This window comes from Onychomys torridus, chromosome 2, assembly GCF_903995425.1.
Source record: "Onychomys torridus chromosome 2, mOncTor1.1, whole genome shotgun sequence".
Taxonomy (NCBI): domain Eukaryota; kingdom Metazoa; phylum Chordata; class Mammalia; order Rodentia; family Cricetidae; genus Onychomys; species Onychomys torridus.
Window position 1 is genome coordinate 4,835,984 of NC_050444.1, and position 22,666 is coordinate 4,858,649.

Sequence of the window (22,666 nt, forward strand, 5' to 3'; positions counted from 1 at the left end):
ATTAAGTGTCATTTCATAGGTGGGTTTCTGCCTTTGTGTCAACTGAAATATTTGACAGCTATATATGATGTTTATGAGTAGTATAACTTTAGCCTTCTACTCAGGATATTTAAGACGTTCTAATTATTTACTATTGCTCTGAAAGTTTATGGATTGTGCCTTTTGATGTTATGTAGTGTTGACAGGTAGGAAAAAAAACAGAATATACAAAATGAAATTTACTGGTTAATGTTCACTTTATAGTTCAATTGGAACATGCTATGTGATGGTCCTTCTGTACACTGTGAATATGTGTTACTCTCATTGGTTAAAAATAAGCTGTTTTGGCCAGTGTCCAGGAAGTATAAGGTTAGGCAGAAAAACAAACCATGGAGAGGATAAAGTAAGGTGGAGTAGGGAAGACACCAGCCAGCCACTACAGAAGCGAGACACATAAAAATGATGTAGCATGCCAGGTGGTAGTGGTGCAGGCCTTTAATTCCAGCACTCAGGAAGCAGAGGCTAGCAGATCTCTGTAAGTTTGAGGCCAGCCTGGGCTGCAGAGTGAATTCCAGGAAAGGCACAAAGCTACACTGAGAAACCCTGTCTTGAAAAACCAAAAATAAAAAAAGAAGTAATAAGCCATGTACCGCATGGCAAAACATACATAAGCAATATGGGTTAATTTAAATGTAAGAGCTAGCTAGAACAAAGCTGAGTCATTAGCCAAGAATTTGTAATTAATATAAGTCTAAATGGTAATTTAGGAAGCAACTTCTGGGTATAATTATGTGTACAGGACAGAAAGCTCTGCCTCTGGCTACAGGAACACAGCTTTTCTCCTAAAGGCAATCAATGCAGGCATCACACCTCTTCTCCAAGTACATTAGTTCCATTTTAACCTCCCTTCCAATTAGGGACCATCTTTTTATTCTAACTTTGGCAGTACTCTGGAAAACTGTTTCTTTTCTCATTAGTATCATGCTCCTTTTGGCATTTTAGAAGTATTTTAAGTAATGCCTACATAATATGTCACAATATTTGGATTTCAGCCCTTTTATTATATCATTTAATATGAAAAGCCTATGATAATTCTGTGGAAAGACCTTTAAAAATAAATATCTTGAATATTTTTTCACCTGTGAGTCAAAATAATTGCCAACGTATTTTACAATTAACTACCCCTCCATAATACAGTCTATCAGTCTCCTCCACTCAGTAGCCATTCTTTAATAGAACTTCACTTGTTCACTTCCCAACTTCTTTTGTTTTGAACCTCTGTTTTGACTAGGTGATTGAAGCTCATTTTGTGATCTGTCCTCATCTGCAATACTCTAAAAGGAGAAGGTGAAATGTTGTGAATTGCATACATGGCAAGGCAATTCTAAAGAGCTTCTTCTGAACATACCATCACTTTCTCTCTACTGATAGATAATGATGAAAACCTCAATAGCACTGAGAATTTCAACTGTTGTCTTTTTTATAGTGATATTTTATTTGTGCTGAAATGTGATTTTTATTTGTATGTTAATAAATAAAGTTGCCTCGAGATCAGAAGTAAAAGCAAGCCCTTAAGCAGCAGTCTCGCAGTGGTGACACATGCCCTTAATCTGATCACATGGCAGGAAGAGTCTCTGTGTGGTCAAGGACACAGCCAAGCATGGTGACATGAGCCTTTAAACCCAGTACCAACCATAGAGACCTGGAGGTTTGTATAGACAGTCAGTGATGAGGAAGTCATGTGGTTGGGTTTAGAGCCAATGAGAAGGCAGAACAGAAAGGCAATAAAAACACAAGTCACTTAGGAATAAGGTCTCTCTCTTGGGGGGAAGTGAGGTGGTCAGATAAAGTAGTCGTGGCTCTTGCTCTGATCTCTTTGACTTTAACTCTGTATTTGGCTCTGTGTTTCTTGTTTACTAAGACTGTTTAGAATTTCATCTACACTTTTTGTTTTCAGAATTGTACTCAGATAAGAAGATGACTGCTCATACCAATCTAGAGCAATAAACTCAGTCAGGGTAGGGAAATCACAGTGCTTTGTTTTCCCACTAGTGCCCTTTGATTTGTTGATATTTTCTCATTCTGAAGGCTGTGGAAACTCTAAAGAGAAACCAGGTACTCTTAGTAGCATCTACAACATCAGCTCCTAGCCATGACATCAAATGTTCATTGACTAGATATTTATTGAGATGATGTTGGAATATATAGAGACATAAAACATAGCTTGTATCTGGTGTAGACTCAGTTTCTTTGAGGAGATAAGATATGGACTCCCTGTTAAGATAGCATGCTGATTAAACTATGGTCATTATATAGTAAATATCTCCATACAGTTTTGATTTATAATTTTATCTTATAAATGGAGTAAGGAACTGGAGAGAAGGCCCAGGGTTTATGTTAAGAGTGATTGCTGTCCTTGCCGAAGCTTGAGTTCAGTTCCCAGCACCCATAGTATGTGGCTCACAACTGTCTATATATCTGTCTGTTTGTCTTTCTCACATATACACATAATTTTTAATATAAAAAATGAATGGATCACATACCTTTTCATCAGTGGCAACCTCCATTCTTCATAACTATTTTCAGCCCAATTTTCTAAGGCATTATTGATATTTTTATTACTTATTTTCAGATATTCTTTACATGTAGAGGGATGTCAAAATTTTCTGTAAAATAAATTATAGATATTCCCCTGGTTTCCAATTTCAGTATCAAATTATTTTTACAACAGCATAGTTAATTTAGTTACTTTTGTTTGGCTTATTACACACTTGGTTATATTTAAAGCTATGATGTGACATTGAGGATACAGAGAAGACTGAAACCAGATTATTCTCAGACACCTAATACAGTATCAAGATCAGAACTTATGTGCAGTGGATACCTATGACCTTGAAGTACCAGCCCCTGGTACCTTAAAGTCTACCTTAAAGGGGCTACCTTAAAGACCTGAGATGCATGTAGGCAGGCTGATCTCTTATCTCCCCCATGGGCTTGGATAATGGAACTGGCTCAAGTGGCAGGAGCCTGATGGGGCAAGACCTCAGCCTTCCAGGACCCTGCGATGATTCACCTATTCTGTTTATTGACTTGTCTTTTCCAATTTTTTCCAAGTAAATTTCTTACAACTCTCAAACAGATCCCCTTAGATTTCTCATTATACTTATGTCATTGTAAAAGGACAGAGGACTTTGGGACATTAGAAAGACTGAGGAGAATTGTGTGAGAAGACAGTTGGAAGCCAGTTACCTAGCATCCAGAAGGTGGAGGAAGCAGTTTACCCAGAGTGCCCTTGGCACATGAGCAAAGATCAAATAGGACCTCAAACAGGATATGGCATTGTTTGATAATGCTGAGGTTTAATTTGGGAGACACGCTATTTGGCAGATTGAGTCAGCTTTGGGAACAGGAAGGGGTTTGGAAGTAAATACTGAACAGTGTCTTACTGTCTGGGGCTGCATTAAAACCCCTTGTTGAGTTGCTGGATAGCTGTGCTGCTCTGGAAAGCCTCTTCACAGCACTCTCTCTGATTTTCTTTATCTCTGAAATGGAGTAAATACTCCTTGCCATGTCACTTGTCAGATTTGCTATTAGCACACAAGATGACAAACTGTGTATACTGTGGTAGAAGGGCACACATTAACTTGGTGTCACCTGGAGTGGGCCCTTCCTTCCTCATGGAAAGATCTCTAATCAACCCTGAGAAAAGTGGCTACAGGCAGGGGAGTAAAGCAACAGCACTTGTTTCTCATGTGTTTAACAGGAAGCAGTGAAAGGAGATCAATTGTCCCTGTCTCAGGGACACTGTGTGGTGAACTACTCAGGGGTGAGGAGACTGCTGATAAGGATGGGGTACAGCTGGGCAACTCCCATTCTGCAGCTTGTCATCCTGGTATCAGGGTTTATCAGCTGTTGTCCTGCTCCTAAGCTTACACATTTGTACCCCTGGGCAACCTGATCATCAGTCACTGTGCATGAGACCACAGGCTAAAACTCACTCTCCTTTCCTCCTGCTCTTCTTCCCCACAAGCCTAGAAGCTTTTGTTTTGGAAATCCAAGCTCCCAGGGCAACATGCTCTTCTGAGAACTCATCTATTCTACAGGTCCCCAGAAAATCAATGGTCAATTGGTAAAAAGCCATCTTTTTTATTCAAATCTGAAAGGACTGGTCATCCTGTGGTCTTCTTAAATCACAAAGGTGTATTACCATTTAAGGAAATGGAAATATCCAGGAAATGGCTCATTGCTTGTTGGTTCCATCATCAATTTCCCTGAAGACTAAGAAAGAAGCATTAATCAATTATTGATTGATGATTGGTTGACTTGTAGACAGGGTCTCACTCTGCAGCCCAGGCTTGTCTAGAACTCCCAAAAGTCCTGTGCCTTCCCCATCTCAAGTGCTGGCAAAGGCATGTACCACCATGCTTGGATTAAGAAACATATATTTACTACTTGAGAAAACATTTCTCCATATGAACAAATGTTCATATGTGTATGAACACACACTTGCATAAATGTGCACATATATATTGCTTCTTTTATTTTTTTTCTTGTTCACTGAATTTGAATTCTCTTTCCCTAATGTTAAGCTGTCTGTAAATCTCTCTATCTCTCTTTTCTCTCCATTTTTATCTTTATCTATATCCATATCTATATCTCTTGTTGACTTCAGTTCTGTTGGAATTTGCTAGATTCAGGCATTCCTGGTATGCCATGTTACCAGTTTAAACATAGTGCTGGTGTCCTTTCTAAACACTTCCTTTTCAACATACTTCTGACCTATGGTTTTCATGACTTGTCTTGAAAATAAGCTATCTCAGTCTGAAATAGACCACTTGGACCTTCACCTGACTAAAAATAAGAAAGACTTGTTCTAAAAGAGACTCCTGTCTATGGCTATATCATTCTGGACACATGTGGTCTCATGCAACAGGGACTCATATCTAAGGCTTTATCATCCTGGGCATGCCTGATATTAAAGAGACACTCCTACTGTGGATATCACTCTGTATAAATAAAGTGCTGATTGGCTAGTAGCCAGGCAGGAAGGATAGGGTAGGCGGGACAAAGAAGAGGAGAAGGCTGGGAACAGGAAGGCTGGGAGGAGACACTGCCAGCTGCCACCATGAGAAGCAATGTGTAAAGACACTGGTAAGCCACAAGCCAATAGAAATGGGCTAAAAATAAGAGTAAAAGCTAGATAATGGTAGGCCTGAGCTAATGGCCAAGCAGTTTAAATAATATAAATGTCTGTATGATTATTTTATATGTGGGTTGTGGGACTGCCGGGGGCTTGGTGGCACCTGGAGAGAAGCTCTCCAGCTACACACTCCTCTGCATATATCTGCTATCTAGCCAGGCTTGACTAATGAAGCTGCTTTTAGTACATGAAAATACCTTGTCTGTGAACTCACGTTGTGTGGATGGAAAATCCTGGGGTATTGAATTAATCTGGCAAAGGGTGGGAAGGAAAACTCCAATTCTAAAAGGTTAATTGACTTTGTGATATTTCACTTTCTAAATGAATTTTTTTGCTGGACATAGACACTGTTAAAAGCAAAGCAGATAGTCTTTTGCAACAAAGAACACCATTCTGCTTTTGTTAAGGCACTGCTTACCTTGTTGCATGTTAGATTAGAGCCTGTATAATTTGAAAGAGAGCAAAGGGTATAATATTATAGATTGAAAATTTCCTTCTTCTCAGGCTTATGAAAATTCTGTCTGTTGCAGAATCCATTAGATACAGACTGTGACATCCATTCCAATACAAACAGCAGACACTTAAGCAGCTCACAAGGCAAATGTTTGCTCAAATTCAAGAAAGCTCTTACTCCATGAAATGATAATGGCATTACTATCTATCATTATACAGTAGAAACTATTAATTTAATCTTACATCTCCAATCTAAGTCTGAATGCCTTGTTCCTTAGAGCTGAATTTCTGGCATATGACCAAGGTTCAAATCATCTGCACTCCTTGAGCTTGCCTGCTTATATAAAGGACTAGAGGATGAAGTCAGTAACTGGAACTGCCTTGACTCTGCTTTACATCCTACACAACTTTCCCATTTTCTGGTCTGTGGGAAACTTGGCCTGTGAATGTGTAGCCTATTCCTCACAGCCTTAGACTCATCACACAGACTCTGAGACCACAACCCATTACTCTCACCTCTATGTGTCCTACTTGACAGGTGGCAAGTTGGTGTCTGCCTCCCCTCTGTAGCACCATGTTCTGCAAAGCTCTGTCTATTGAATCTTTCTGAAAAAATGATCACATACCAGGAGCATGGGATAAAATAGAAGTTCACTTGATCACTCCCTTTTTTGAGACTACATTTCTCACTACTTCTTGATCTAGGCTGCTTTGTTTCTACTTACTCCATGGTTATTATAGTGGTAGTGAGTCTATTTCCAGGTGAAAATAGTTTCCCATTATGTAACTATTTTATCAGTGCCTGTGACCCTGTCAGAGTCCTCATATACATTGTAGGAAATCCTAGGGGCTGTATCTGATATATGTTTAATTATATTTTCATATAGACTCCAACCATAAACATTAATTAAAACATTAATTCAAGATGCTTTTTGTCACTTAGATACCTAGTTTTTAACAGAACACAATCACATGATTTTAAGGTGTACACAGCACAACTGTCTCTATTTCAGGATGTATTGTCCTCAATAGAATTATTTTGTCAATGCAAATCAATAAGCAAATACTAGGAATAGATTTACTATACTTATTATGTGTTTGAGTGGATTGAAAGTGAGGTGGCCTTAGAGCCTCTTGTGTCAAGTTTTGTAATATATTGGAGAGTTATTGAGAGGAGAATTAATTTTGATGTGACAGAAAGAGCTATGTTTTGAATGTTCATGTCACTTTCAAACTCCCATGCTTCACACTAACTCCCAAGATGCTGTGATATCAGCAAATAAGTATATTTAGAGAGAGCATTTGATCATGAGAGGGGTGGCTTTCTAGATGTCATTTCTTTGCCCATGAAAGCAGCTCCTTCCCATCCTCCATCCTGGGAAGACACAGGGAGGTGAGTCCATCTGTGAACCAGGCACTGGATGTCCTACCATCTTAACCTTCTAGCATTCAGAAGAGTGAGAAATACAATTCTGTTTTTGATCAGCAATTGTTAAATTTGTAGTAGCTTGAAATGGGTACTATAAGAATGTCAAGCTGAAATGAACCTGAACAACAGTAGTGTATATTCTTGAAAGATATGATTTATATTTTGGAAGGAGTGTTATCAATACTACTAACTTAATATTGGGATAATTTCAATTTTCTTGATGTTTAACGTTGTTTTTGTTTACTCTGCAACTTTGCTTTTAGTTTAAATAATGTCAGAACTACAGGTAAGAGAAATGTATATCTGCTGTTTAAAGTGTGCATATTTAAGGAAAATTTTAATAAAAACAATTCATGCCAACACTTAGAAGTATATAATGATGAAGGTGTTATTCAAATGTGACTGACATTCACTGTCATTCTCCAAAGAGGCACATTTGTTTCCTACTCTGTAATACAATCAAGGCCACTGTCATTGCCATTTGTGTTATCATTTTACAGCACATGAACATTGGAGGGGAAATAACTCTGGGTCTTAAACCAGGTATACTACTGATGCATTCTGTACATAGGCTTTCATTTCCACAGCAGGCAAGAGAAACCATCTCTCTCTAGCCTATTATTATTTTTATTTTTTGGTGGTATTCTATGTGTACTTCTCTTCTTTGGGGTTACTGCTGTGGTGTTTTATATTGCCTGTGTTTTCGAGGGTTTATCTGACTTCCTTAGGTTGGAATTTTCCTTCTAGTGCTTTTTATAGGGCTGGGTTTGTGGATAAGTATTGTTTAAATCTGGCTTTGTCTTGGAATGTCTTGTTCACTCCATCTATGATGACTGAAAGTTTTCTGGGTATATTAGTCTAGGCTGGCATCCATGATCTCTTAGTGTCTTCATTATATCTTTCCAGATCCTTCTGGCTTTCAAAGTCTCCATTGAGAAATCGTGTGTTATTCAGATGGGTTTGCCTTTATAAGTCACTTGGCCTTTTTCCTTTGCTGCCCTTAATATTCTTTCTTTATTCTGTACATTTAGTTGTTTAATTATGTGGTGAGGGGACTTTTTTGGGGGGTCTAGTCTGTTTGGTGTTCTATAGGCTTCTTGTATCTTCATAGGCATTTCATTCTTTAAGTTGGGAAAGTTTTCTTCTATGATCTTGTTAAATATATTTTCTGTGCCTTTCACTTGTTATTCTTCTCCTTCCTCTATCCCTATTATTCGTAGGTTTGGTCTTTTCATGGTGTCCCAAATTTCTTGGACATTTTAGGTCATGACTTCGTTGGTTTTAGTATTTTCTTTGACTGATGAATCTATTACTTCTAACATATCTTCAACACCGGACATCCTCTCTTCCATCTCTTGCATTCTGTTGGTTATACTTGCCTCTGAAGTTCCTGTTTGTTTACTCAGATTTTCTATTTCAACATTCCTTCTGCTAGTGTCTTCTTCATTTTTTTTCTATTTCCCTCTTCAGATCTTGGATTGTCTCCCTTGCTTTTTCATGATTTTCATTCAGGGACTTATTGTTTTCTTCTGCTTTAATTGTCCTTCCCTCTAGTTTTTATAGCACTCTTCCCATTTTTTTATTTGTCTGTTCCTCTACTTTATTTTTGATTTCTTCTATATAAGGCTCTAGCCTCTTCATGATGTTACTTATAAGGTTGTTTTCTTCTGCTTCTTCCATTCTGTGATGTTCAGGTCTAGCTGTTGGAGAAGGGCTATGTTCTGTTGATGCTTCATTGCTCTTTATTTTGTTTTATGTACTTCTGCCTTGGTGTCTGCCCATCTCCTTGTGGATTCATTTTTGGTCTTATCAGTGTACTTGGTCCAGACAGAGCTGACAGATTTAGGGGGCCTCTCTCTGGTCCAGATGGGAGCTCTGGGCAGGATGGGAGCTCTGGTCCAGATGAGAGTTTTGGTTGTATAGGAGCTGGGGGCTGGACTCTGAGTCTCTGGAAGTCCCTGGGGTCTCCTTATCTTGTCTGGATGGGATCTCCTCTTGTCCAGATGGGAGTTCTGGGGAAGGATGGAAGGTCTGGTCTAGATGGGAGTTCTGGGGCAGATAGTAGCTGGGGGCTTTCTGTTCCAGATGGGAGTTCTGGGGCATGATTGAATGCTGGAGGCTGGTTTCTAAGTCTCCAGAAGTGGCTGAGGTCTCTGGCAGATGAGTGTGGGTCAAGGTGTTGAGGTTGTAGTGTCCACCTGAGGGTCTCTGTGGTCCAGATGGGAGTTCCGGTGCAGATGCGAACTTGGGGCTGGTCTCTCAGTCTCAGGAAGTGGCTGTGGTCTTCGGCAAATGGGTGTGGGGGCAGGGTGTGGAGATTGCAGGGTCTGCCTGCCTTCTTGGAAAAGAGGAGCCTTCCCGCAGGCCCTGCAGAATGGCCGGAAACTGGGGCCAAGTTGGGCAGGTCCCCCCCGGATGGCTGGTGCCCAGGAGTAGGACCCAGATGCCGTTGCCTCTCTGACTATGACCCCAGGCACTCTCCTCTTGTCCTGATGGGAGTTCCGGGCCAGGATGGAAGCTGGGGGCTGGTTTCTAAGTCTAACCTATAATTCTTAATTATCTTAAATTGTTTGCAATAATAACTTTCAAGGAATAGAAATTTGTATTACATTGTTGAAGGAGCTGCATAGGTATAATACCTTGAACATGAGTAGAAGCATATACAGTACAATAAGAATAACCTTAAATTTGTATCATTATGCAAAAATATCTTAAACAAGAGTAGAGACATTTATAGACTATTTTCTAACAAAAATAAGCTTAAATTTGTGTCAATATACAAAAATCCATACCAATGTATGTAAAATATTTTAGATTAACAGCTACTTTGTAAAGTATACTAAATAACGTACCCTTTTATCCTATCCTTTCCATACCCCATTTTTCTCAGAAAAAAAGATCCTTGAATCCAACCTCCCTTGTTTAGTTTCCTCCTTTACTGTGACCAGTAACAATTTGCAACCAACTCCCCTAAATGATGACAATCATTCGTAATGCACTGAATAACCACAACCACCCATGCCAACTCTTGGAAATGTGGGTGTTGTATTCTTAAAGTTACTTCCTATTGTCTGTGGTAATAGCTTCTTAAGGGGACCCTGATAAAATTGGGATAATGGTGGTCAGGTCCTGGCAGAGCTAGCTGTGTTATTTTTCATTTAGTCTCTGTGTGATGGGAAAGTGTAGAGCTTATCTGGTCATGGCTGAAGTCTGTGAGGCTGAATAGTCTCAACTAAATGCCTTGAAATTGTCTTGAGCAGTTTGTAGTCCAAAGCTAATCTTTAGTTGGTGTTTGTCAGCTTAATGGCATTACCACAATCCAACTGTAATCATTGTTGTGGGACATCATCATCCTTTTTGGAGACTTCAAAAGTCATTGTTAGGAATAATCATGATTCACTGAAAAAAAAATTAAGCATTTAAAGTATCATATGCAACAGATCTCAGAGAGGTTAAAGGACCACATCTATTAAGTATATATTTGGGTACAGAAAGTTAATGCCTAGTTGCCTGCTTCAGACTCAAGCCCAAAATCATGTGCAGGAAATTAGAAGAAGCCCATTTCTAGAATTAGTTAATATTCTATATGGCCATTAATATCATGACAGAAAGTATATACATACAACATTATATATTTAGAGATAATATTTTTGTCTTAAGAAATGTTTTAAAGAGTCAAAATAAAACCAAAGGACCATGATATTAGTGACAATAGAATAGTCCTTTAATTTTGGTTCTCTTTTTTCCCATATCAGATGGCTTTTCAGACATGAGACAGAGATTTTGGATTTTTCTTTAACAAGCATGCTTGGGTTTAAACAGGAAGAAAGACATATTCCAACTCCAAAACCAGTTTTAATTTTTAGTTGAATTGGGACCACAAAAAGACCATTGCCTTTTATGTCTGTAGAGAGCTGCAGAAACAAATATTTGGGAAGATGTATGTATTTTATACTGTTAGAACTGTGCTATACTATTAGCCCAGTTTTACTCTTTTTCTCATGATGTTTTTCTTTGGATCATTCATCCTTCTTCTTCAGATGTTTCATACATCCAGTGGTTTTTAGATTCCTTAGTTGGATGTTTTTAATTCTCCTGGAAAGATAAAAACAAAACCCTGCCCCAACCTTAAATTTGAGGAGTTCCTTTTTTTGTAGGGTTATATATTTGTTAAGAAAAAAGGTTTTTCGCCACAGAAAAAGTATTGTCTTTTAATAATAACTTTTTTCATACTTGATCAAATGAAAGGCATTTGTTATACATCAATTTAGAGTAAATGACCAAGGTGTTTGATGAATTATCAACTTTCCTAATCAAAAGGTCTCTCCTGTTCTAATCTAATCTTTTATCAATTTTGATGGTATTCATAGTTTTTCTTCTGTGGAAACAAAAGCAAAATATCTTCCCAAATGTAACATATATCCTGGTTTCCATTATGAAGTCAACACATTTTTAAAACATATACACTGATTTAATGCAGCCATTATTCCCTTTTTATTAGCATTTCAAAAAATTGAAGTAAAAAAACACCATGTAATCTATCTCTGAGGCCATTTATTAGCCCTTTCTGTTTATTAAGCATATCTTTTAAAGTGTTATTAGATCTTTCTGTAATTGCTTATCCTGGGAGATTTTGTGGTATACCTGTAATACCCTTTATGTTTTAATATGCACACTTTCATTTTACTAGAGATATATGCTGGATCATTGCCAAACTTAATTTGTACAGATATTTTTATAATGGTCATGACTTCTAATAAATGTGTAATTATAGAATCAGCCTTTTCAGAACTTAAAGCAGTTGCCCATTCAAATCTTGAATATGTATATGTGGTATAGTACACATATTTTAATTTTCTAAACTCTGAAAAATGAAACACATCCCTTGCCAAATTTCTTTTGAGTACCTTTAGGATTGCTTTCTACAGGTAATGGAATTTGATTATATGAAAAAGAAGTAGGACATTTCCTTATAATTTCTTTGGCTTTTTGCCAAGTAATGGAAAAATCTTTCTTCAAACTTTTGCTGTTAATATGATGTGTTTTTTTTTTAAATTCTGAAGCTTCTAGCACATTTCCTACAAATAGCTGATCATTTTCATCATTACTCTGTGTTAGAGGGCCTAGTAGACATGTACAAAAACTGATATACATTACATACAAAGGATGATTTCTATTCATGTACTGTAACTGAATAAATAACAAAGCACAGGAACAAATAGCCAAACTAATGGAAACACATGAACTATGAACCAAAAGCTGAGGAGCCCCCAACTGGATTAGGCCCTCTCTATAAGTGAGACAAATGAATAGCTTGAACTGTTTGGGAGGCACCCAGGCAGTGAGATCCAGACCTGTCCTTAGTGCATGAGCAGGCTGTTTGGAACCAGCTTATTCAAGGACACTTTACACAGCCTGGGAGAAGGGGACTGGACCAGCCTGAACTGAATCTACCTGGTTTAGCTGAATCCCCAGGGGAGTCTTTGCCCTGGAGGAGATGGGAATGGGGTTTGGGCTTGGGGGAAGGTGGGCCGGGAAGGGAGAGGACAGGGGAACCCATGGCTGATATGTAAAATTAAATTAAATTATAAAAAAGAAAATAAATAAATATAAATAAATAAATATAAAAAATAACAAAAAATTAAAGGAGGATTTCAGAAACTTTTCTCTTGAGGCAATGATGCAGAGGAGGTCATGTTTTTTAGATGTATCCGGCTTGTTAAATAAGAAACACAGAACCAATTGCAGAGTTAAACCACGAGGTCAGAGCAAGAGCGGAAAACCTTACCCTTCACTGCTCTGTGGTTCTTCCTCTCCGCAAGAGACCTACTTCTGTGTGTCCTGTCTATTTAAAGACTTTCTGTTCTGTTTTCTCATTGGTTGTAAACCCAGCCACATGACCTCCTCGTCACTGCCTGTTTGTACAGACCTCCAGGTCGTCTATGGTTGGTATTGAGATTAAAGGCGTGTGTCTGCCCTGCTGGCTGTGTCCTTGAACACACAGAGAATCGCCTAGCTCTGCCTCCCAAGTGCTGGGATTAAAGGCGTGCCCCACTACTGCTCGGCTTCTGCTCTGGCTTGCTCTGACCTCAAGGCAACTTTATTGACATAGAAATAAAATCACATTTCAATACAAATAAAATATCACTATATTTCCCCTTTTTTATTTTAATGAAAAGAAAAAAAGGAAAAAGTTATAACTAATAAAAGAAAGACTATATACAAAAGTACAATAACTATATATACCATATATACAAACAATAAATACCTAAACAATGTCTAGTCCATTTGTAATTGACAAATTCAGAGAAAATAATTCCATTATCTATTCTATTTTGGTAAGTCCAGAATGTACCTGATTAATTTTTTTATCCTAACTTATATAGTTAACGGAACTGTCTTATAACATCTTTTAAATTTATACATTTACAGTTCTTAGTGAGTTTTTCTGAAATCCTTAACAAAGATAATTATAACTATAACTAACTGATCTTCAACTCCCTCAGAGACCCAAGAAGGAAATAATACTACCTAATAAAAAATAAAAACAAGAAGTGCATGCAAGCAGCTTCAAAAAAAAAATGTGAGTTGACAGAAACAGCCAGCTGCCTGGACAGTCACCTGAGGTTTCTCCACAGTGTTGGGGCATCATCTTTAGCCTACAGGCTTAGCGTATCTGACAGACTCTTTTGTGGACTAAGATGTATACAAGGTCAACAGTTTGACCTCACATTTGGTGAGAGCAGTCCATGTACCAGAAACACCTGAATTTCATTAGTGTCATGTCATGACTCAGGATTTTAAATTCTGGAAATTATTGATGTCTTTTTAATTTAGCTGTCCATTTTTTTTGGCTGTGTATATGTGGCTTCATCTCGGCATCCTGTTCTTTTCCACATCTCTCTATTAAACGCCAGTCTATTATTGAGAGAGGTGAGCTTAGTTATTCTTTAAGAATAACTGTTTCATCTGTTGTTCCATTGTATATCAGAAGCCATTGGCCCACTCCCTGTTCAGCTGCCTTCGAAGAAAAGGGCATGGTACCTTTTACAGATTGCAAAGGTCACTCACTTCAGGGATGGTGTCATATTGTCCTGGCTTCAGAAGATGCCTTTTGTTAAAGCCACAACCATACTTGTTTTTGTAAGAATTGGTAGTCCTTGGTTTTATGTCCTGTCTGTCCTGTTTGTCAGCAGTTGATTTGAGGATACTTTGTTGTCCAGTGGCTGACTTTTGTCACAATGAAAGTTAGCTCCATATGCAGTTTTTTTAATGTCCATATTTTCTCTGAAGTAGATTGGTACTGCCAGGAGCTGTCATGTCTCATAGTCATAGCAAAAAAGAAAAATTCTTAAGTTATTAAAACATTTTAAATGTCATATTTTGTAGATCTCTGAAGGGTTTGAAGATGACCTGTCTATCTAAAATATATCTGTTTGATCTTGAAAACACACCTAATATGACTACAAGTTCAATTGTAACGTCTAACCATTAATTTTTATTTTTATATATCCTAATAGTTGGTAATACTAACATTTCAGGATTAGCAAATTGTATTACATTGTTAAATGAATGGTATAAATACAATATCTTGAACAAGATTAGAAATATGTATATGGTATATTCTAACAATCTCAATCTCAATAATAATAATTTGTATACAATATAAAACAATCCAATTGAATGTAAAGTATTTAAAACTCAGTTATGATAAAAGATACATTAGATATAAAACCTTAGACTCATAAATATAAGATAGATAGGATATCTTCTTTAATACTGTAACTTTAATTCTTGCTTGATGATTGTTTTCTTATATGTAATTGTACTATGTAAAAGTTAAAACCTTCCTTAAAAAAAAGAAAAGGGGAAGTGCTGTGGATATCGCTCTGTGTAAATAAAGTTCTGATTGGCCAGTGGCCAGGCAGGAAGTATAGGCAGGACAAGAGAGAAGAGAATGCTGGGAAGTAGAAGACTGGGGAGAGACACCGCCAGCCGCTGCCATGAAAAGCAACATGTAAAGACACCAGTAAGCCACAAGCCATGTGGCAAAGTATAGACGAACAGAAATGGGTTAATTTAAGATAGAAGAAGCAGATAACAAGAAGCCTGCCATGGCCATATTGTTTGTAAGCAATATAAGTTTCTGTGTGCTTTCTTGGTTGGGTCTGAGCGACTATGGGACTGGCGGGTAAGAGAGATTTGTCCTGACTGGGCCAGGCAGGAAAACTCTAACTACAATGTTTCCTGTCTGATGTACAAATGTCCTAATGGATATCAAGAGATTTAGAGTATACCAGGCACAAGGAAATACCATTAGTAACCATGCTGAGATGCCATGTGGGGGCAGGATATAGACCTGGAGAGACAGTGCCTCCTATGGCTTTCAACTTGTAAGGTTCCCTTAGTATTATCTTGTCTTGGTCCAGAAGACATTGCTGGAGAAGACAAGGAGTCTTCTCAAACCTCTTGAGGGAAGACACATTAAAACCTATCTTTGCCTAAGGATGTGTGGCACATATATATTTCCTCTCTCTTTTTTTCTGTTTGTGTCCACCTCCCTCTTCCTTTTTCCTTTTCTCCTTCTCTGTCTCTCTCTGCACCCACTCCCCTCCCCATGCACACTAATCTAAGGAAATCTGAGGCAACTTTCCAGTCTATGACACAGACAGAAGAGCTAGGTCTTCACATCTCAGGACAAAAGTTTTCATCAAATGGATGTCAAGACTTTCCAGATAGCAGTATATTGGTGCTAACCATGGGAAAAGCAACAGGAAACCAACAACTCATTGAAACTCTCAGCTGATACAGAAATAGCATCTGGATGATCAGAAATATATTTTAAGACAATATTAGGCCTAATATCTTAGGAATAAATTGTGGGGATATTTTGTTTGTGATCTAACAAATAAAGCTTGTTCAAAGATCAGAGTGCAAAGCTAGTCATTAAAGGCCAGGCAATGATGGCACACACCTTTAATCACAGTACTTGGAATATCATGTCTTTGATCCCAGTACTTGGGAGGAGGAAACAGAAAGTGTTATGGCTGAGCAGAGAGAGAAAATGATAAGAATGGGTGGAGACAGAAGCTCTGCCCTTTCATTCGGAGGATTCCTAGAGGTAAGAAGTCTTTCTAGTGGCTGGTTGTTTTACTTCTCTGATTTTTCAGCTTTCACCCTGATATTTGACTCTGGGTTTTTATTACTAAGATCAATTGGAATTTGCTCTATAACTAATACCTGGGTCTCAGAAAATTGTACCTCTTAAAGCGATTATTAAAGAAACAATAAACACAACAATGAAAACCTTGAATCATTTATTAAAACTAAAAGATTGTAAACAAGACCAAACACAGTTACACCATATTAAAATGCACTCACTGAAGTAAGTGTATCCCACTGTTTGCTTCATTTGTTGTCTAATGAAATCTCACTCCCCACACTACCAAGGACACCCTATGAATTCCTGAAGTGGCTTGTGAAACGTCATTCCTCACACTGCCAAGAGTACCCCATGACTTATGATGTTATGTGTCTCAGTGGAATGATTATATAGTAGACTCTTCAATTTTTCTCAAGGTTTTCTCTCAAATTACCATATTGTGTATACAGATCAATAGTAGAGTATTTGTCTAGCATGGGGTTTTAACATCATCAGGTTCAATCCATACACACCACACACACACACACACACACACACACACACACACACAAGCACACACACAAATAATTCTAATATTTATAAAGAATAAGAGCAATGAAACATAAAGCTTTAGAGGTACAAGAAGAAAATATAAGTGAATATTTTTATTTCTCATGATAAGACATCTTAATGAAAAACACCAAAAGTTAACAATTTTGAACATATTGAATTTCAAAATTTCTATATAATAAAATACCACACTTGAATTAACATATTAACTTCTTGAGAGGATACTTGCAGTTCACACATAAATATATGAATAGAAAAGCTGAACTTATATAATTCACATAGCAAGCAACATACTAGTGTCCCCATTAAAAAAGAAAAACCATCCTGAGAGTTTTAACATACTGAATTTAAACAGAAGGCAGGAGAAAAAAAAACACAGAGAGATATTCTTTAGCCTTGATACTGATAGATACAGTGGATACAACCTACCATGAAACAATAAAGGCTCATCATTTATTTTCACAGCTGTGATAAATTATAAGTCAATAGTTTGTCCATGAAAGTGGTAAGTGGAGGGGAGTGAAGGTCACTGGGTCAGAAGATTTTGTAGATATGCTTACTGAATTATATTAAATGTTAGAATGAGAGAAATGTTTAGTTTAATTAATGCTCAAAAATTCAATTACTTCAAACAAGGTAATTTTTATTATAAAATAGTAATGGAAAAACCAAACTATGAAATATTTGCTTTTTATAAGTTAAACTCAACAACCGAGTTCTTCATTGTGTTTGAACTTTAAGTAGGAAGTGGATTGACACTCGTATGGTAGACAGGAATAAATGGTTTAGAAATGTGTTAGTGGGTGATTTTGTTATTATTGTATGAGCATCATAGAACATATGAACTCAAACTGAAACTTGACATCCCTAGGTGACATGATCATCTGTTATGTATTCATTGCTTACTGAAACATTATAAATAGTTTATGACTTCAGAAGAATGGAAGATGTGCAACAAAAGCATCCTTCTTATAGACTTATAGATCATATAGAACGTGGGTAGTAATTTCAGCAGTCTTACCCTAAAATTGGTCATTATATATTTTCTATTCAGGCTGTATAAACTGTGTCATTACTAACTGATCTTCTACTCTTCTACTACTTTTAAGTGTTTCTCCTTTTTTTTTGTTTTGGTTTTTCAAGACAGGGTTTCTCTGTGTAGCTTTGTGCCTTTTTCATGGAACTCACTTAGTAGCCCATGCTGGTCTCGAACTCACAGAGATCTGCCTGCTCTGCCTCCTGAGTGCTGAGACTAAAGGCGTGCACCACCACCACCCAGCAGTGTTTCTCCTTTTGAAGCAAAGTGCCTACATAGAAAATATTACCTTGCTTTCTTTCTACAGGCTTCTCAGGATACAATTCACCAGTTGCCCGAGTTTTGCCTTCCTTTTGTTCATGCTTGTTCTCAGCTACTGTGAGCTTTTAAACTAATGTTAAACCACTCATTTTGTGGCCCTATAAGCTTATGTGGCTGGATCCTGACTATTTAGAAGTTATAATAATTGATGGATTCTTATTATCCTTTAAGATGCCTGTCTTCTCCTGTCATGTATTTGCTTATGTATGTCCAAAGAGTTGACAAGCAATGGTACAATGATATGCTTATTACACTTCATAGAACTTTCAACTGAGTATGGGAACTTTTGAAAATACTGAATCATTGTTGGAGATGCTGCTTAAAAGTCCCAGGTCCTTTACATAACAGTGAAGTTGAGCACATATAGCTGAGACTTAACGACTTGGGTTCCCATCTTGGCTGGCTACATACATCTTTTACCTAAGTCTGGCTCACTAAGACTCCATACACTTTGTCAATAAAGGGTTCCTAAAGACTTTTGATATAGGAAGATAGTTTTCTAAAGTAAGTCGTGGGCAGAGGACTGATTTCCAAAGTGATGTGTGGAGCTCAGAGTTGTTGTCAGCTATGAAGTTGGAATTAAAGTGTGAGTTTCTCCACAATTAATTTCCAGACATGGGAATTTCAAAGTAGATGTGTTTGCTGAGGAAGATCTTGGGTTAATTTTTAATGACAAACCAGTAATATAGAAATAGCTGTTATCAGATTGTTTGTTCTATTTCCCAGTGTATTATAGTTGAGTCTTGCTGTATTTTAAATTTTGACCTGTGAGATAATGAAGCTTTAAAGAAAATTTTTTTTATATTAGCTGTATACTTTTCCTCTTTTACAGTAAAAGGTTTATGTGTGTTTTTCCTGCACACATCTGTACACCATATGTGTGCAGTGCCTGCTGAGGCCAGAAGAGGGTGCTGGGTCTCCTAGGACTGGAGTTACAGATGGTTGTAACAAATTGCAATGTAGGTGCTGAGACTAGTGCCTGGGTCATCTGGAAGGGCAGCCAGTACTTTTAACTGCTAATTCATCTCTCCAATCCCTTCATATATTATTTTTTTTTATTTTAATTCAGAAGCATCTTAGACTTTCAGGAATCCAAATGTATATTGGCCCATAGTTCCAACACAGTTGGCTGTGTGAAGACACTGGTGCCTTGTGACAGGAAGCACACTGTTTCACCCTGCCTGTAAACATGCACTTTAAATCAAAGCATAAAACATGCACTTTATGGTTTAGCCATAACCAAACACAAACCACAGGTGAAAAATTAGCTGAATATATTATATTGGAATAGGGAAAATCTAATTTTGTATAAGCAAAACCCCAATAATTAAAGTCAAATATGTTATGAACAAGACACATTGAATTCATAAACTCTATTATTCCCATCACATAGGAAAAGAATCTGTACAAATAAATATTCTTTTGTTCTTTCATTGTGTATATTCATTTAAAAATGAGAAGTTCATAGGTTATAGAATCATATTTTCTCCAATAGTTAGCTTTCAGTTATTTAACTGTAAGAGCTAAATGGAAGCATCTCACATGTTTGTGGATGTGAAATGTGATATTGCTTTCCTCCTCATCCCCAACTTCACTGTCTACTTCAATGCTCTGCTTTACTTTGGGTTGGCAAATACAGAAAGGATTTGGAGAAAGAATTCACTCATTTGTCAAAAATCTTGGAAATATTCTCATGTTCATGGCAAGTGTAGAGCACAGCAAGAGGAAATGTGGGGCAGATGCAGGGGGAGGGGAATCCCTGTGGTATAATTGCACCTCTCCTTTTAGAATTATTTTGTTCATTCATTGTCAGTTTTGTAAATTTGACCTAGGTATTTTAGTCATACCTAATCATATCCAATGCCATTTCCCCCTTCAACTACACATGTACCTCTCTAACGCTTCCAGCTTCATCCCTTTCCCCTACTCCTCCTCTTCTTCTTCCTCTTGTATCCCACTGAATCCAAATAGTACTTTAGGAACAACCACATTTTCATGGAGGTGGGGCCATTGGCCAAACTAAGGGCAACTTCCTAGTCACTACATTCCTAAAGAAAAATAACTCTCTTTCTCATTTGCCATCAACTGCTAAAGTTCCTCAGCTAGGGGTGGGGCCTTGTGAATCCCTTTCCCATCAATGCAGAAATTTTGACAAGCTTGGTCTTTTACAGTTTGACTAGTACTTCTGTGAGTTGATGAATGCAATGGTCATGTGATGTTGAGAAGACAGCATTTTACATCCCAAACCTCTTATATCCTTTCCACTCCCTCTTTCACAATTGATACAGCCATAGCTGGTGGGAGTGGCAAAAGCTGTAAATGTAAGCATGTTGGGTACGATTAAAACCTTGCAAAATCTGTAACAAAAATGATTAATTTAAAATTCCTAACACCGACATTCATAATTATGCATCTATACACAGGTGATCTTAAAGAAAACACGTGACCTGCTGCCACTCTACTTGTTGTTTGTACATCAGGATGGAGGCAGCCATGAGGCTGACAGCCATTTTTGCTAGGGTTGGAAAGAATGGATTTTGCCATATGACCTCATTCTCATCTTGACTAAAAGTGACCATGTGGCATAGGCCACCCAAGAGAAAACAAATCCTCCTAGCTGTGAGGCCCAAAGCAGATGATTCCTCCATTAATTTTGATCATGCTAATGAGCTTTAACCCACAGTATCTCTCTTCCTCTCCAGCCTTTCTGGGTTCTCTTTCTCCCTTCTCAGTAACTGGTTGCCCACCCAGTTAGAGCTGAGGCAGTCCCCTATCAGGACCCTGAATAGAATTATAATATCCCAGGGGTCATCTTTGCTAGGAATCAATTTGTAACTTTCCTCCTGGCTAGTCTCCACAAGGTCACCCTTAAAGCAGTAAATTATGAAAAAATCCAAGAGATCATCCAGGACAAACATGATAACCCAACACAATTCCTAGACTGCCTCACAAAGGCACTCTTATGATATACCAATCTGGACCCTGAGACCCAAAATGGAAAACAACTCTTATGGCCTGCTTCATCTCCCGAGTTTCTCTGATATTAGGGACAAACTTAAACATCTAGAAAAATGACTCTGGACTCCACAGGCAGAAGCTTTGGCCATGGACTTTAAGGTGTGCTTTAAAAAAAGCCCCAAAATGAAAATACCTGATGCTAGTAAAGTCCTTTCAACTGGCCATAGCACCTGCCTATGCTCGCTGGCCTCCCAAAGCCTATGAATCTCTGGGTCTCTGTTTCAAATGGAGTCAGGTAGGTCACTGAGTCTAGGCCTGTCTGAACCTTCTTGAACCACCTTCTTCAACCAGAAGAGATTGGGGTGTTGACTTCCCCCATGTCCCACAAAGCACGGGGACATCAAGCCCAGGTAGCTCTTTAGCTGACCTCTTAGATCTGGTCATGAACTACTGAGGGGTCATGGGCTCCCTTGGCCTGACTACTGCCATCTCTGACTTGGAGCCTTGGGTAGACATCACAGTATCAAGGTGATCTATCTCTCTCCGTCTGGACACTGGGGCTACCTATTTAGTCCTGATGGAGTTTTAGGGATCTACCTATCCTTCTCATTCCTCTATTGTAAGTAGGAGGACAGCCTTATCAGCCTCACTAAACCCTACTAAATACATCATGCAGGCTCAATACCCACTCTCTCTCCATGGCTCCAGGGGACTTAAGCTTCTTATCTCTGATCTAAACAAAATAATGTTTTATACCTCACTTCTTCCCCCTCTAGCATCCTCATACACACAGTTAAAAGTATCCAATGGAATGAACCTACTACTTGCTTCTAAAATAGGGATGGGGCACCAGACCAGAGCAATGACAAGTTTCTAATAGCCCTGCCAGGGCTTGGCTTTGGTTTACTGGAGCTGAGCAAGTAGTTCTTGGGAAAACTTATCAGCAATTGTCCCATAGACTTCAGCTACCCTGTCACTGGAAAGTCCCTAACCACAAGAGCCACCTACCAATCCTATAACAACTTATAAACTTTTTGTTTAAACCCACCAATCAGCCTCCAGACAAACTTCTTCTCCCTGGAATTCTTCTAATCCTGCTTAAAAGGAGCCTGGGAGCTTCTCTCAGGGTCACCATTTGCCACTTTTTCAGATAGTTAGACCCCAACATGTTGATAATTTTAATAAATGCTTTTGTGGATTACATACATGATTGGTAGTCTTTTATGGGACTTCTCATGGGCTGTAACAGTTTCAAGATTTCCGGTTTACCAACTCAGCAGTAGTTCTCCTTTATCCCATACTAATCAACCCATATACTCTCTGCTCCATTACTCCCTCAGAGACCTCCCTTTTCTCTGTCCTAACCTCAAGTATATCTTCTTTTCCATTCCTCTCTATCCCCAATCACAAAATATTTTGCCTTTACTTGAATTGACCTGAGTACTCATATTTATACCCAACTCTTCTGGACTGTCATACCCCAGGGATTCTAGGACAGCCCACATTTATTTGGACAGGCTCTGGCCTCTGACTTACTCTCCTGTCTCTTCCTAAATCCAAGCTATACAATACATAGCT